We start from the raw sequence: 16,484 nt of genomic DNA, 5'->3' as shown, positions 1-16,484 counted from the left end.
AGGAAAAACATGAGGCATCGTCCAATTGATGAGTTGTGCAAGACAACGGACACGAGCTACAGTAGTGCTAGGTCATGAAGCCAACGGAGCTGCAATGCATGCAGATGTAGGGTGCAAGATGCAAGAGGGAGAGGGGTTGATGCTTATCCTCCTTCTGATGGCATAGACAGAGATGGCTGCAGATAGAGCATGACGGGAGAGGGTCAACAGAGGCACAGAAGCGAAATCACTACTGGACACCCGCGTGAAAATAGGCTATTGTAGTTCTCTTTCTTGCATTGACAGAATTTTTGTGGAATCAAAGTTGAAAAATTAATACATTCCATCCAAAAGGTGCCTTAGTAGGTAATAAGTTGGTGGGTGCTCATTGCGTAGTATGTATCCCATCAATGAGTGTCCACTAACTTATCCAGGTCCAATCAAAAAATTGTAAATTTTAAAAACAAAACTATCATTTTTCATTAGCAAAAAGGGGAGGTGAGACATCACTAAGGCCTCATCCCTTAGGGGTCGGCAAAAAAAACCCCACACAAATATACAAAATTCCATCCAATTATCAAGTGCCCAAATATGCTCACCTTAGTTTGCCTTTTGCCAAAGGCAATGCCAACAAAAGGCAAAAGATAAACTCTTAAGAGGTGGGTGTAAAGTGGTACATAGAGCTATCAAATAAAGCCAAGAGGCCTGATGTGAAAAGGGAGGCTTGGAACAACAAGGGTTGCTTAATATTTTCTAAGATGTGCCATCAAGTAGCCAAATCTCTGTCATCTACATATATGCAGATTCCTTAAGAAACTAGACATGAATGAACCCCCTTGCTTGCCACAGCAAGTCATTTTAATCCGAGCGGTGCTTTAACAATAATACCCTTCCCCCAATCCTCTTTAAGGGACAGATGCAACATGTTGTTTTACAACACCAAGGAACTCAGAGAAATGACCAAGGACCAAAAAACATACATATATGATTGTGAAGACCCAGTATGACATACACATCATTTGTCATATCTTAAGAAGATCTCAAAAGCCAAAATTTATGCGAGCAGCAAGTGCAACAGCCCCCTTGAGACCTCCAACGAAGTTCTCTTCAGTAGCCTCACTTATCCATATTGTCTTTAGCTTCAACAACATATTGAGTGGACTTCAGTGCATCTCAGATCATTGTACATGTCTTTCAAAGCATGGAGTCCTTCACACAGCATCAATGTTTATCATAGAGTAGTTACATTCTCCTTTGCCAGAGGTGCTACCTCATCACCATCAAAACCAGGCTTGCTTTCCTCCACCCGTTAGCCTAACAACACTTCCTCCCATTGCTTTGCGGGTCCTCGAAAAATACAAAACAAATTTTAGATAAAAATGTAGTTCTAAACAATCAAACTAAAGCCTTGATCTTTCAATGTTCTACACAATTAGACTTCGTACCTTCTAGGATAGATCTTGTGCCATGCAAGATTTTACCATCTTATCATAGGTTGGAGTCCCATAGACTTGCAAAGCATGTTGTACAGTAGAGACAAATGCTTGCACATCAGCTGGATCCACCACCTCACACTGCAGAATCCATCATAAGCACATCATGAACTCATTGCATAATTGCACAAAAAAGATGATTAGAGGAATAGCCCTGCTCACTTTCACGTTGAAGGGCTAGTCTGTCGGAAAAGCAGTCGCTCCCTCTCACAGTATCCGAAAAACCACAGTTGAAACAACGACTCGAATCTGATGCAATATGTCAAATCGCCAACAAAACAGAATGTTCTTACAAACTCGAAACAAGAAACTGATCTTTTGGCCTAGTGAGCAAATGCCATGACCCTTTGTTCATACATGCAAGCACTGGTATACTGTTTACCGGAGACAGAAACAACAATAGATACACAAAAGGAAAACTGCACCATCGCATCTAGTTGGTAAGACAGGCACTAGTGTAAAGATTAGTAGAAACAAAACCGGCACACATAGACCATATTGTGTCATTAAGCATGGCTTGAAGTTGGATGAACCCACATGGCTCAAATCTGTTGGGGACAAGCATGTAATTAGTTACAACTGCTATCAAATGTGCTAAATGTGGGTTGAATTTAACAATACTGCAAGCTTTGGTTGGAAATTTCACTTCCAAGTCTTCAAGTTTTTTTTCTAATTTCTTTTTGCCGGTGCCCTGATACATGAGCCAACAAACATTCACAATGCTAGATGTGCATAATATGTTATGTAAACTTCTTACCACAACTATTAGCTACACATTATCCTTGAGGATTTTCTACAGCTGCTTACACAAGGATATTTGAACCTTTCTATTCCGGCAAACCTACCTCATCTTGTAAAGCTTCTTTTAGGGCAGGCTTTGCTTCTAACACCTGCCATGTCTAAGACAACAAAGACAAATAGTCAACATCCTATGTAGTGAAGAACAAGAACAACTAGATGCGCAAACAAGCTTCAAAACGGAGCATGTTTGTCCAATCAGCTTGGTGACTTAAGAAACTACAAAACATGCAGTAGAAGAGGGACATTTGTGTGCCTAAAACCTAGCCGAAAAGAGCTTTTATGGGTTACGTACATGACATCTCAAGCTAAGGTTGTAGGGATTGCACTAATCCAAGGGAAAGAGTGTGTGTGTGTGTGTGTGTGTGTGTGTGTGTGTGTGTGTGTGTGTGTGTGTGTGTGTGTGTGTGTGTGTGAGAGAGAGAGAGATACCTCATGATTACAAAACCTTGCAGCAGCACCAATGCACCAAACTAAAAAAACCCCACAAAGAGGTAAAGCAATACTCACACAAAAAAAACACCGTGTTGGTAATAGAGGTCCATATACTCCACATCAAGCCTTTTCGGGCTGGGTTCGGAAGCCTGCCTCACATACTCTGCACTACCCTTGACTGAATAAACACCATTCTCCACGATGTTGCCAACATTTGTAGCTAGTCGTATACGTTCCGAACAAGAACCTCATTGGTGAAGGGGCCATAGATGTCATCAATGTCAAGGAAGGAGGCTCCACTATTGATAGCGTGGTTGATGAGGTTGATGCTCACCTCCTCTTGCACATGCGTTCCATAGAAAGCAGAGAGGCTCATGCAACAAGCCCGAGGTGGGACACCTTGAAGCCCTGCGATCCAAGGGGCACATATATTTCTCGATTGAGATGTTGCCGCATTTGCAAACAAGTGACTTTGAGGTCCATGCCAAGTGACTCTGAGAAGAGTAGCTCCATGCTTTATATATATATATAGAATATAGAGTATCCATTTTCAACAAGATGATGACTCCCTCTTTTCTTTATGAGTGAGAGATGCCTTGGGTCGTTGGGTGCAATGCTCTCTCTTGATTATGGGTGCCTCTTTCGCCTCCCTATTCCATCTTCCACATGTTCACCTCTCAATCCCCACTCCCCTGTCAAAGGCCAGGTGCTCGTCAAGAGAGGGTGAGTTGAGGGGTCGAGACCACTAGTTGAGAAGCCATGTCGAAGTATGTGCAAACGCGAGCAAAGGTGTGTGGAGCAGAGGACGGGTGGGAGCAAGCAGCAGATGACACGAGCATCAAGGGAGGGACGAGGAGGTGGGGTTGAAGTACTCCCCCTCCGGCAGTTCAAGGCCATGTGGTTGCTGGCTCATATGGTGGGAGGTTGGAGCTATGGCGTGCAGGAGGGTAGGGGAGAACAACAACTCATCATGAGAGAGGGAGAGAGAAAGAGAAGGAACCCATCATTAAGCAAAGTGGCCACTAACTCCATGCACCATCACAAAATAAAAAATAAAAAATTTTATTATATTTTTTAGAAAATAATCTTCTCTTTTTCATTAGAAAAAAGGGAAACCATCACTAGGGCCTTCCCCCTTTGGGGCAGGCCAAAAAAGTAGGAAGGCATGCTAAGTCAGAGTGGGACAAGAAAGACACTAAAGAGGGTGACTTGGCAAGAAGAAGAAGAGCAAGAAGGGGACTTGGCAGTCATGAGAGGTTGGCACTTGGAAAGCATGGGAGAAAGGGGGAGGTCATGAGGGGTTGAAATGGGGAAGCTTACAGGCAAGGAAACGAGGGGCTGTGCATGAAGGAGAGATTTCCACAAAGAAACGAGCTGGAAGGGGGCTCTGATAGCATTATTGGGAAGGTGGGTATGCTCATGATGGAAGTGAAGAGCATGACGTAGAGAGGCATGATTTGCGAGCCCCTTGGCTTGCAGTTCTGTGATTTCAGGCACCTGCTTGTGTGCACAGTTGGCGCACGTTCACTATCCTTCTCCTGCAAATGCTTGAAGACTCTCTCTCTCTCTCTCTCTCTCTCTCTCTCTCTCTCTCTCTCTCTCTCTCTCTCTCTCTCTCTCTCTCTCTCTGTGTGGTTTTGCCTGCCAAGCGAAATTGGGTTCACCAACATATGGACAAATTGGTTGGGGAATGAGGGCCAAAGATTGGTGATTAGCATGGGCATGTGTGGGTGAGTAGGAAGGGGCTGCTTGTGTAGGAAAGGCGCACACATGGTTGGGAGGAGATGAAGGTGGGCACTATGGAGATGGAAAAGGTGGGCACAGAGTGTGGAGGGATAAGTGTGCATAGGTAGGGTAGCCAATGTTCGAAATAGGGGAGGATGGGAATCCTCCTACTTTTGATTTAACTAGCTCGCGCAACCCGCCTTTTGGCAGGTTGTTTTCATAGTTAGCACATATGATGGATGGCTTGTTGAAGTAGTTGCCCACCTCTCTCTCTCTCTCTCCCTCTCTCTCTCTCTTTATATACATATATATATATATATATATATATATATGTATGTATGTATACACACACACACACACACACAATACAATTTGTCCACGAGAGACCGACCAGCAAAAAATGATTCTCTCTCTCTCTCTCTCTCTCTCTCTCTCTCTCTCTCTCTCTCTCTCTCTCTCTCTCTCTACCTCTCTACGTGCAACGATGAGGTCCTACGAGAACACTATCAAGAGAACAAAGTTGGCCGGATTGAGGATTTTGAACCACGTGTCATAAGGTATAATGGTATAGTTATAATTATATGGTATATTAAATATACATAGCAATGGCAATCTCTCTCTCTCTCTCTCTCTCTCTCTCTCTCTCTCTCTCTCTCTCTCTCTCTCTCTCTCTCTCTCTCGCTCTCTCTCGTTCAGGTCTTGGCCACTGCTCACCTCCTACAACTCACTCACCAATCATTCCAATCAGTGGGCTTGGGCCTTAACGAAAATATCATTGGTGACTTGACGAGTCTATGCCGGTGGGCTTGAGATACCAACAGCCTACATGCACAGGTGAGCTTGTAGACAGATTGGGTAGGGGCTCGGGGGTGTAGCCTCTCTCTCTCTCTCTCTCTCACACACACACACACACACACACACACACACACACACACACATACACACACATTGTCCTAGATGCCTACGCTACAGCCTCATGAGTGATCAAAGCGCTGGGAGCGAGTAGACCTCCAAGCATGGAGATGATGGCACACAGGTAATCAAAGAGGCTTTCTGCGAGAGAGAGAGAGAGAGAGAGAGAGAGAGAGAGAGAGAGAGAGAGAGAGAGAGAGAGAGAGAGAGAGAGAGGCATACGTAGTTCCACAAGCTTTCTCACAGCCTCCCTCAAAAGCTTACTCTGCTTGATAGCACCATGGTTGCCCTCCGCAAGCTTAGCATCTTGCATTGCCTCTTGGCTCTCCTACTTCTACCGAAGGCCTCAATCTTGTCCTCCTTCTGGCACCATGAGCTCCCCACACGAGTATACCAGACACCCTCCAAAAGTTGATTGCCCCTTTGTTGGCACACCACTACCTTACTCAGCTCAAAGCAGGTATTAATCATGTCTAAAGGGGCAATCTGAAATGTCATAAATATTAATTTTTAACCTTCCAAAAGTATTTTCCAACTTAATTGGCAACTTAAGACCATGGAAAATAAAAAGAGAACAAGTGAAATTAATTAAGTGCTAATGGACCAACCAGTCAAGGCTTTGGACCAGAAGAGGAAATCTCTTTTTCAAGAGCAAGGGTAATTGCTAATTAATTATCTCAGTCATAGGTACATATCAATGAAGGATAAATGTATCCCAAGCAACCTTGATAAAAAATACCGGACAAAAAAGATGACCGAGATAAATTAGAGGAGTCTAAAAATAGAAAGTGATTATGCTACAATAGAATAACTCTTTAGACTCTAAGTATGAAGTTTGGGAAGCCTTAGGGTGAAATTCTAACTTGCCACAAAATGTCTAAATTTAGCGTGTCTAAATTCAACAGGTTTTGGAGCAGCTTGGCGGCACCTCCAAAGCATTGTGCTAAGGTTTTTCATATGAGGTAAAAGTTTTAAAGCCCAAAGGGTGAGTTTTATTTGCCAAAGTTTATCATAATTTAGCATGTCCTAAATCAACAGGTAGGCTGTAGGCCTGGGTCATCTTCATAAGCCTCCAAGGTTTGTGCAAAGGTCTTGCACCTGAGCTAATTAATTAAAAGATAAGTTTATCAATTTAAGTAAACGAAAGAAAAAAAACTAAAGAATAAAGCTAGATCATCCCTTCCTCATTTAGTAAGTTGACTCTAGTCTTTGTTTATTAAGCTTAGCTTGGGCCACATGTCTAAAGTAGAACACACTTGCTTGTGTGAACTTAACAAGTGTGTGTGGTGTGTGCACTTTCAAGAAGAGTCCAAGACAAGTGGGGGTGAGTTCTAGCATGCAAGGCAAGAGGGGACAAGTGTTGCGCATGCTTGAGTTTCACTAGGAGGTGTTCCCACCTCATTGGTCAAGATTGAAGCATTCTAATTCAAGTCTAGTGCACATTTGCATAAGCTATATAAGAGGGGGCTCGTTGCATTTTTGGAGATCTTGCTCCTCTCACACTCTCTCTCAAGTTCCCAAAATTCAAAGCAAGCTCTCTCTCTCTCTCTCTCTCTCTCTCTCTCTCTCTCTCTCTCTCTCTCATGGGAGCTCTCGAGATGGAATCCAAGCTCAAGCTCTTGGATATGGATGCAAATACAAGCCAATGAAATTTTCTTGTTCTCCATCTATACTATTCTATTACTATGCTATGCTAAGAGCTTGACCATGAGCAAGTGTATAAAGAGAATCCATTATCTTGCTTGCAAATACTTCTTTTTACCTTCATCTTCCTCTTTCCCCGCAGTTCCTTACCTACTTAGTAGAATAGATCTTAAAAATGGTTATCACCAAATAAATATAGTGCTTGAAGGTATTCATAAGACGGCCTTTTGAACAACTTTTGGCCTATATGAATTCTTGGTACTCCCTTTTGGACTTACCAATGCGCCATCTATTTTTAATCAATTGATGGAAAGGCTCTTCAAACCTCATCAAAGCTTCACGGGGGTGTTCTTCGACGACATTTTCATCTACTCAAAGACTATTGAGGAACAAAAGCAACATGTTTAGGTAATATTTCAAGTTTTGAGAAACAATAAGCTTTACATTAATAAAAAGAAAGTCGATTTTTTCTTAAAAGAGATGCAGTATTTATGTCATATTATCTCTCAAGCAAGGATCATAATAGACCCTACAAAATAAAGAATGGACTAAACCATGTATATACACGAATTAAGAAGCTTCATAGGAATGTGTGTATAATATAGACGCTTCATAGAAAATTTCTTACTCATCGTAGGCCTATTGTATGATTTGACTAAGAAGAATGTTGAATTTGTATGGATTGCAAAATAGAATGAATCTTTTGAAAACTTAAAGGAAAAGCTTATCTCTCAACCCGTTCTAATATCACCAGACCTTTCAAAGCCTTTTAGGTGCAATGTGATGCTTGTGGACAATGCCTTGGAGCTATTTGCTTCGAGAAGGGCATGCCATATCATATGAAACACTACAAGACGTTCCGTGCACTTGTGACGGCTATAGCGACGAAAATACACGGGGATACTTTCCCCCCCGGTGTTGCTAAAATCGTCACAAAGAGAACGTTGCTATATGCATCGCTTTATGTGTTGCTATATAGAGACACATATATCGACACATACAATTTCCAATTTAGGGACTCTCATAGAGACGCTGCACAACCTAAAATAGAGATGGCTATAGTAACGCCCGCCAATAAAAAAAATTAGATGCAAAACTGACAAAATTATTTCGACGAAATTGAATTGACAAAAGTAATACAATGACAAAATTATACACCATACGCAAAATCACTTGATTGTTAACCTCTGACCAAAATGTAATAGTTACAACACAATTGTCATTATTGAGAAAATATATCATTGACCAATAGTTACAAAAATGACGTACACACGTCATCTCATTATACATGCTACGAGAAAAGAAAACTAGTGCTATCTAGCTACGGATATATTGACGTCGTCTAATCCAACGGCTCATCACGTCCAAGTGGCGTATCTGTCGAATTTTGCAGTAAAAAAACAATAAGACTTTCTGTAAGTATAAACATATAATTACAAAACAATCTATTTTTTAGCTTATCATTAAAATACAACAATTGTAAGAGAGTAAAGTTAAATACTAACCAAGCTGGAGCGAGAACTGAGAATTTTCATGAGGGTGTTTAAGCCCTTTCGACCCGCATACTCGCACTCGTACGGTGTGGGGTCACTTTCTGTCATCGACCACTGTTTAAAACATACAAATAATATGTTATGTTAGAATTTAAAAGTACAATTACCCATAACTACCAAACCTAAAGAGCAATGCAAATACATTTACAAAGTCGGGCTCAAATGATGCCCACCCACCGCTCCCCAAGTGGTGCAAGCTCCATGCCTCTACTCGCGCTTTGGCTGCCTCCTTTTGTTGCTTCCACTATTAGGATTCTCGTGCGCTGCTCGCTTTGCATTCTTCCAATCTTCTTTGGCTAGTCAATCTGGCCTGTTCCACCCATGCTTTATTGCTCTATTGATTTTTGTACTTCAGAATGCTTGTGCTTGCAATATTCGTGCATCCGTACCTTCATCAGGTCTTCATTGAAGTGCTCATCCCAATTTGACACGAGAAACTCATCATGCAATATGCTAATGACTCTTTCTTTTAATTTGTTTGTCACTTCACTCCATGTGTTTAGTATGTAGTATCAAAACACCTAAGAGCAGAGGCCGCACATGTGCGAGATCACCTTCTTATCATCGTCATCCAAGATGATGCTGCTGCTGATGTCGACCGAGTACGGCAAGCCCTCTTGCCTATGACGCGTGAGCTTGGGTGTCTCGACAGGGGTCTCGAGTGGCATCTCGATGGGGGGTACGGACGACAGGTGTCTCCACTGGAGTCTGGGCCCCGGAGTGAGGAGTGTCAAGTGGGGTGACTCTCGGAGGAGTAGCGAGTGGTGTGTAGCCAGGAATAGCCGATAGTCATGCAAAACTTGGAGTAGAGGGTGATGTTGTGGCTGGTGTGGGGGCAAGCAAAGAAGGGGAAGGTATGAAGCCTCGATGACTACGAGGCAGTGTTGAAGCATCAGCGACGGATCCTCCACAGCAACCGCCGCTGCCACCACTAGAGCATCGGCGGCTAGAAGAGTGTGTAGATCGTCTAGTCGGCACCGAACTCTCAGAACACGCCGATCGCTTTGAAGCAGAGGGAGATGCTGAAGGAGTGGAACAATGTGATGGTGCTCCAAAGCGATGGCGGTCCTCGTACCACCTCCTCTGCTCGGGGTCCAAGGAAGAAAGAAACTGATCATCATCCATACCTGCATTAAATACATAAACATTAAATCTTAATGGTGAATGGAGAAGAAAATTTGAACAAGCTATAATTTAATTAATCACAATTTAAATTTCACAAGCATAGCATAGAGACAAGAATGGACAAAACTCCATATGAATACAATATATATTATAAAAAGGAGCAAAATTGCTCTGATACAATGTCTATGGCTTTAAGAGGTCTCTCTCTCATCCTCGCATAACTCAACATAACTCTCTATGTCTATATAGAGCTCTCCGTTTAGGCAGTTGTCCTCCGTTCATTTTGTAGATCCTCCGCATGCATCCCATAGAGAGTAACAACGCCAAGCTCGTCTGGCACCACCTCAACGGCTTCCGAATCAACATCCTCTCTGATATCCTCCACTGATGCCACTATGATTGACACATTGTAGTCCTCATACGTCTGTGCACTACGAGGGGCTACCTCTATGACATACCACCAGTTTGGTGCAAACTTTGTAGGATGAAATACCATCTGCAAGAGCCACATAACTTACATGAGTGCTTCCAGACCACCAATCCTCTAAAGTTGGATGTTAAATATTTATCGACTTACTTGTTCACAATGCTTGGGTAGTATGAAAGTGTTTTGAAGGTCGGTCCATTTTTTGGTTGAGTCTACCTCAAGGAAACCTGACTCTCCTCTATGCATAGTAGCGTTGCGACGCTCCATGTTTATCTTGAACCATTGCACGTCGAACAAATCCACAAAAAATCCTCTATAATCAATCCTCAAAATCTCTTATAGCGTGCCAAAGTAAGTGAGTTCCACCACCACAGGATCTGCATCAGAAGATCGTCGTCGACTAGCTTGTTTGAATTTTGCCATGATTCCACAATCTTGTGTAAAACGCTTTTTGTCGATCTGTTCCACCCTAAAATATCAACCTTTACACCAGGCTGTCGTGTATGACTTATACTGCAACTAACAAAGATTATGAGTGGTCGTCCAAACATCTAGAAAGCCACGAGTCGTACATTGCAAACATACCTTCGTCGCGCAACCCCGAGAGTACTCCCACTCCTCCTCAGTCACTTGTTCGCCGCACTGTTATGTGCTTTTCAATTGGTTGTGCAACCATCTTAAGCTCATGAATGTTGGTAGGCTCTCAAGACCCGCCGGATAATGCATCGAAGGTCGTCTTCCCCGTCTCCACTCGATTCGTGTCCTTTGTCGCTCTTGCTTTGCATCCTCGTACTGTGAAATCCACTTTTGCATCACTAGATTGTGAAGCATGCAAAATCGATTGATCTTAGCCTCTAGATCTTCCATCGTTTTCTTTTCAACATCGAGATTGCACATGACAATCCCAGATATACGTTCATCATCTATGGTTTGCCAAAGCGTGTCTCGTGCACGATCAAATCCGTTTAGCCACTCTCTAATGTAAACTAGAAACTCTGATACCAGCCAACCCTCTACCATGCTACCCTCCGGACGTGCCTTCTGACGCATATGCTATTTCCACGTCATCAACTATGTGAACAAGAAGATGCACTTGACTGGTTAGCATGATAGTGTTTCTCGAACATGCATAAAACCTCCGTAGTGTTTAGTTTGGCGGATGGTATGGAACCTACATGGATCTCCTTTTGGGAGATCCATTGCACCAACTTTGCAAGTTTGTAGATTGTGGTACGGACGCCAGGAGACAAACAACCCTCAATGTCCACATGTAAAATAAACTGCAAAACACGTCTAGCAATGGTATTAAAGTCCACACACGGATATGCTACACAATTCCCACTATGATCTATTCCCCTTCAAACATACCCGACACATTTTATGCCAATCGTGTGACTTCAAATCAGTAGGCTTCCCTTCTTTAGTGAAACATGTTTGGAGCTAGTGCATTACGCCAGTGGGTGTCCGCATGAATTGAATGATCTCTTTTACTTTGCGTTCTTGGCCTCCTGTCAAAATCCATGGTGCTTTAGGGTGTTTTATTAATCCATTGGGTGCTTGCGGCCAGTATTGCTCCACACAATCCTCATTTCTAAGGTCAATTCTGGCTCCCAAAGTATCTTTCTTGCCTATGAGATGGTCCCACAGCAAATTACCCACATTCTTGAATATGTGTATTGGATCAAGCAAGTGATTGATCATGATTTTGGGCCAATATGGTAACTCGTACCATAGAGAGAATCTCTTCATCCCTAGGGGTAAATTATCATCACACATCTCCTTTTTCTCTAACCATGCTTGAGCAAACATCCTCAATGGCTCTCTTCACAAAAACCGTTGCGTAACTCGTGATTCTCTGGAAGATGCGCTTGATGACCTTTTTAGATTTGCTTCTTCAGTGAGGGCGCCCGATGTGCATTAAGTATAGTCCACATGTGACACATGCTCTATATCCACTTGTTTGAAGCCCTGCATGTATACACATGACAATAGATAAGCTTGAGAAAAACAAAGGTTTGTAGTGTTTGAGTTTGAGTATATATCACATAAGCATTTTGTTAGTCAAGGAGCATTCTGTTAGTCCGGATAGTTATGCATGGTCCACCACCGCTTCTATGCCAATCCACAATTGTTGTAGCTCTTCCAACAGTGGACGAAGATACACATCCATATTCTTCACTTTATACCGCCTCGGCACAATCAAGCTTAGAAACAAGTGCCCCTTCTTGGTAGTCAACCACGGAGGAATGTGGTTGACAATGACAATTGACCATACACTGTAAGATGTTGACCTCTAACCAAATGGATTTACGCCATCCATAGCCAGGCCGAGGTGCAAATTTTGAGCTTCCCTTGAAAAATCCGGCCATGTGTCATCTATATGCTTCCAAGCCCCGCAATCTGCAGGAATCTGCAGCACACCATTTGAAGATGTATTCTCCTCATGCCATGATGTTAGGGCGGCCATGGACTTACATTCAAAGAAATGCTTGATGCGAGGCAATAGAGGAAAGTGTCGCAAAACCTTCTGCAAAATTTTTTTTCCGTGAAGATCTACTTAATATCTCTCGAAATCACATTTCGGACACTTCTCCATGTCTATGTATTCCCCTCTGAAAAGAATTCAGTCGTTAGGACAAGCGTGAATAGAATTGTAATTCATCCCCAAGTTTTGCAAGATATTTCTTGCTTCCTTTTTGGAATCTGACATTACATTATCAGTTGGCAGTATATGCTCTTTGAGCAATCTACACAACGAAAAAAATGCGGTACACTTGTGTAAGTAATTTGGTACATTATACATTTAGATTTTTTTATTGAAGTAAACACATTGTAATATATCACCTGAAAAGTGTTGTGAGGCTAGTGTCACTCCATCCAAAATTTGTCTACATGTTGAGAAGAATCAGGAGCGTCTTCAATATAGACACACGTGCTCCACCATACAATGGCGTATTGGCTTCACTTTTCATATCATAGATAAGCCTTTTTGAATCCATGATCATCTCGATCATTTCATCGATCTCGGACTCAAACATAGCCTTGTTGGGAATGTGCTCTGTATGATCACCCTCCAAGCTATCAGAGGTTGCATCTTGTGGCCTCACGTATGTTGCTTGAGTAAAGCTCTTGCAAACACGTCTATTGGGTTGCAATTGTTGGCCAACGTCAGAGTCCGATGAGTTGTAAATGGCAACAACTCGATCTATAATAGATGAGTTAAACTTGCCAGATTTGCGAACGTGCTGCAAAGAAACGCATCTTGTCCATCGCACAACATGTTTGCATTGATTACAAGGACATAAGATCCTTGTTGAGAGATAGGTGTTTTGATTGGACGGCCCCACATCGTCCTCACTACTCGTAATGGATGTAAAAAACTTATAACCTGAGCATAAATTTAATCTTCTATTGGAATCCCCCGTCTCTTATCTCTCTCTCTCTCTCTCTCTCTCTCTCTCTCTCTCTCTCTCTTCATCTCCCTCACAATCAAGAAACCATAGATCACACTGTAAACTACCTCATATTCTCTAGCCATGTCTGATACCCGCACACCTCGGTCTAGAGGTGTACGGAGATCAGAACCACCGGGTTATAATCTTGTCTTTATTGGTCAATGCCTATATTTGTGGGTACAAGAAATCTACACTCCCACGTCTACATGACAATGCATGTAGTGGAAAAAATTCATTTGCCTCTTGTTCAGCTGTAGCAATTCACAGCAGCTTAACATCTCTCACAACAGCTCCTTGTTCGAAGGATTACTATGCACATTACATGTCTGCCTCCATTCTGAGTATCATGCCGTTGAAAGATTTCCAACCTAATGCCGCATCCGTGGAGAGAAAGATAGGGAGAAAGAGAGAGAGATGTTTGCACTTGTGAGCTTGCAAGTAGCTACATACCTAAACTCATGTGAGCTACATGCAAACTATTGCAAACATAACCATAAACCTAACTCCAAATTTAAACTATAATCTTGAAGCTAAAATTTAATATAAAAACTAAATCCAAAATCTAATCTTAAATCTAACATAATCTCTCTCTCTCTCTCTCTCTCTCTCTCTCTCTCTCTCTCTCTCTCTCTCTCTCTCTCTCTCTCTCTCTCTCTCTCAAACATGCATGCACATACACATAACAAAAATGCAAAATTTTCAAATGAAAACTGCTCTTGCTACGTCGTCTACTTCAGCTGCTCTAATTCCTGCTCATCACCGAGAGTGCTCTCTCTCTCTCTCTCATACACACACACACACACACACAGATACAAGCCAACTTGATACATTGTGAAAGTCCTGATTTATCCACTTTCCTCTTCCATCACTCAAGCTCAACAGAAGGAGAACACTTTTAGAAGGAGAACTGTTGGAATTAGGGTTGCAAAGAAACACACACAGCTTGGAGAAGACGAAGGAAGCTCAAGGCACACAATAGAGAGTATGTTACTTAGTGTGCAATGGAAAGATAGATAGCCCTAGAGTGATGGGCGTATATACAATGCACGGGGGAAAAAACCTCCTAAAGAGGGAAAAAATGCCCCGACGGTCCTAGTGTGTTCACACACATCACTACCACATGTATATGGTAACAAATCCCCCTTGGAGTGATGTGGTGAACGAGAGCTGGCACATGAGTAAAGGGAAGTGCCATGCCCTGAGGACAGGATCGGTACACAAAGGGGAGTAAGCCCAAACCTTTGCGGAAAGCTTCAAGCTTCTCACGAGACAATGCCTTTGTGAAAAGATCTGCAAGGTTGTCCTGTGTTGGCACATAACCCAAGCTGATCTCTCCTGCTGAGAGCCTCTCCCTGACATAGTGGTAATGCACCTCAATGTGCTTTGTGCGAGCATGAAAAACTGGGTTCCTCGCAACTGCCAATGCGCTCTGACTGTCAGTGTAGATAGTGTTGGCAGTGTCCTGTCCAACACCCAAATCAACCATAAGGCGTCTGAGCCATACACACTCAACCGTAGCTGTGAAGGCTGCCCTGTACTCAACCTCACAACTCGAAGTGGCCACACTAGGTTGCTTCTTGATCAACCATGATATACATGAACTGCCAAGCATGAAACAAAAACCACTTGTGGACACTCGTGTGTCAAAACAACCAGCCCAATCTGAGTCCGAAAAAGCATCAGCAATGATCCCCCCTTGGGATAAAACAAGCCAATATGTAAAGTGCCACTAAGGTAGCGGAAAATCCTCTTGACAGCCTGCCAATGCTTAGACCCTGGTCTATGCATGAATCTGCTGACCTGTGAGACTGCAAACTGAATATCTGGCCTCGTGTTGCATACATAAATGAGGCAGCCAACAGCAGTTTGGTAAAGAGTGACATCAGCAGGATCAGCAGCATCATGTAGACTCAACTTCAAACCTGTTTCCATGGGAGTGGCAATAGGTTTGCAATCCTCAAGTCCAAACTTACATAGCAATGTCTCTATGTAACTTTTCTGACACAAGGCAATACCACCATCACACTGCTTAAACTGTATACCCAAATAATGATGCAACAGCCCCAAATCTTTCATCTTGAAAGTAGCATTCAAATCAGCCTTAAATTCAGCAATATGTCTCTCATTTGGTCCAGTGATCAGCAAATCATCAACATAAAGAACCACAATGAGAAGTACATCACCCTCACGCTTTACATACAATGTGCTTTCTGTTGGACTGTTACGAAAGCCTTGTTTGACCAAATGAGTGTCAGCTTTCTCATACCAAGCACGAGGAGATTGCTTCAACCCATACAAAGTCTTGTTACATTTGCACACTTTGTCCTCTTGTCCTTTTATGACAAAACTGCGAGGCTGCGTTACATAAACTTCCTCAAATATGTCACCATTCAAGAAAGCAGTAACAATGTCTGATTGATGTACATCCCAACCAAAATGAGCTGCCAATGCACATAGAAAACGCATAGTAGTCATACGACAAGTGGGAGCAAAAGTCTCTTCATAATCTATGCCTTTTTGTTGTGCATAACCCTTTGCAACAAGTCGAGCCTTATGGCGATCGATCTCACCATCCGGCTTGCGTTTCAACTTGTAAACCCACTTCGTACCAATGGCCTTTTTGCCAGGAGGCAAATCACATAAAGTCCATGTGTCATTTTCTATAAGTGCATCATATTCTGATTGCATGGCAGCCATCCAATTTTCTGAATTTTGTGCTTCATCAAAAGTCAGAGGCTCCTCAACATCATGTAAGCTAGACACAGCCAAAGCATAACAATCTGATGCATAAGATGCATGGCAAGAGCCTGAACGAGTATGACTAGACAAAGGTGCATCCAATTTACTGTCACGCAAAGTGTGCACCAGCCATTTTGGCATACCTCTAGCCTGCTCATTTTCAGCCCTTTCCTCATCAAGTACATCATGTATATCTGCA

This window comes from Adiantum capillus-veneris, chromosome 2 (assembly GCF_014529385.1).
Source record: "Adiantum capillus-veneris isolate H3 chromosome 2, ASM1452938v2, whole genome shotgun sequence".
In the NCBI taxonomy this organism is placed as follows: Eukaryota; Viridiplantae; Streptophyta; class Polypodiopsida; order Polypodiales; family Pteridaceae; genus Adiantum; species Adiantum capillus-veneris.
The sequence above is the reverse complement of the archived record's forward strand: the minus strand, read 5'-3'. Positions refer to the sequence as shown.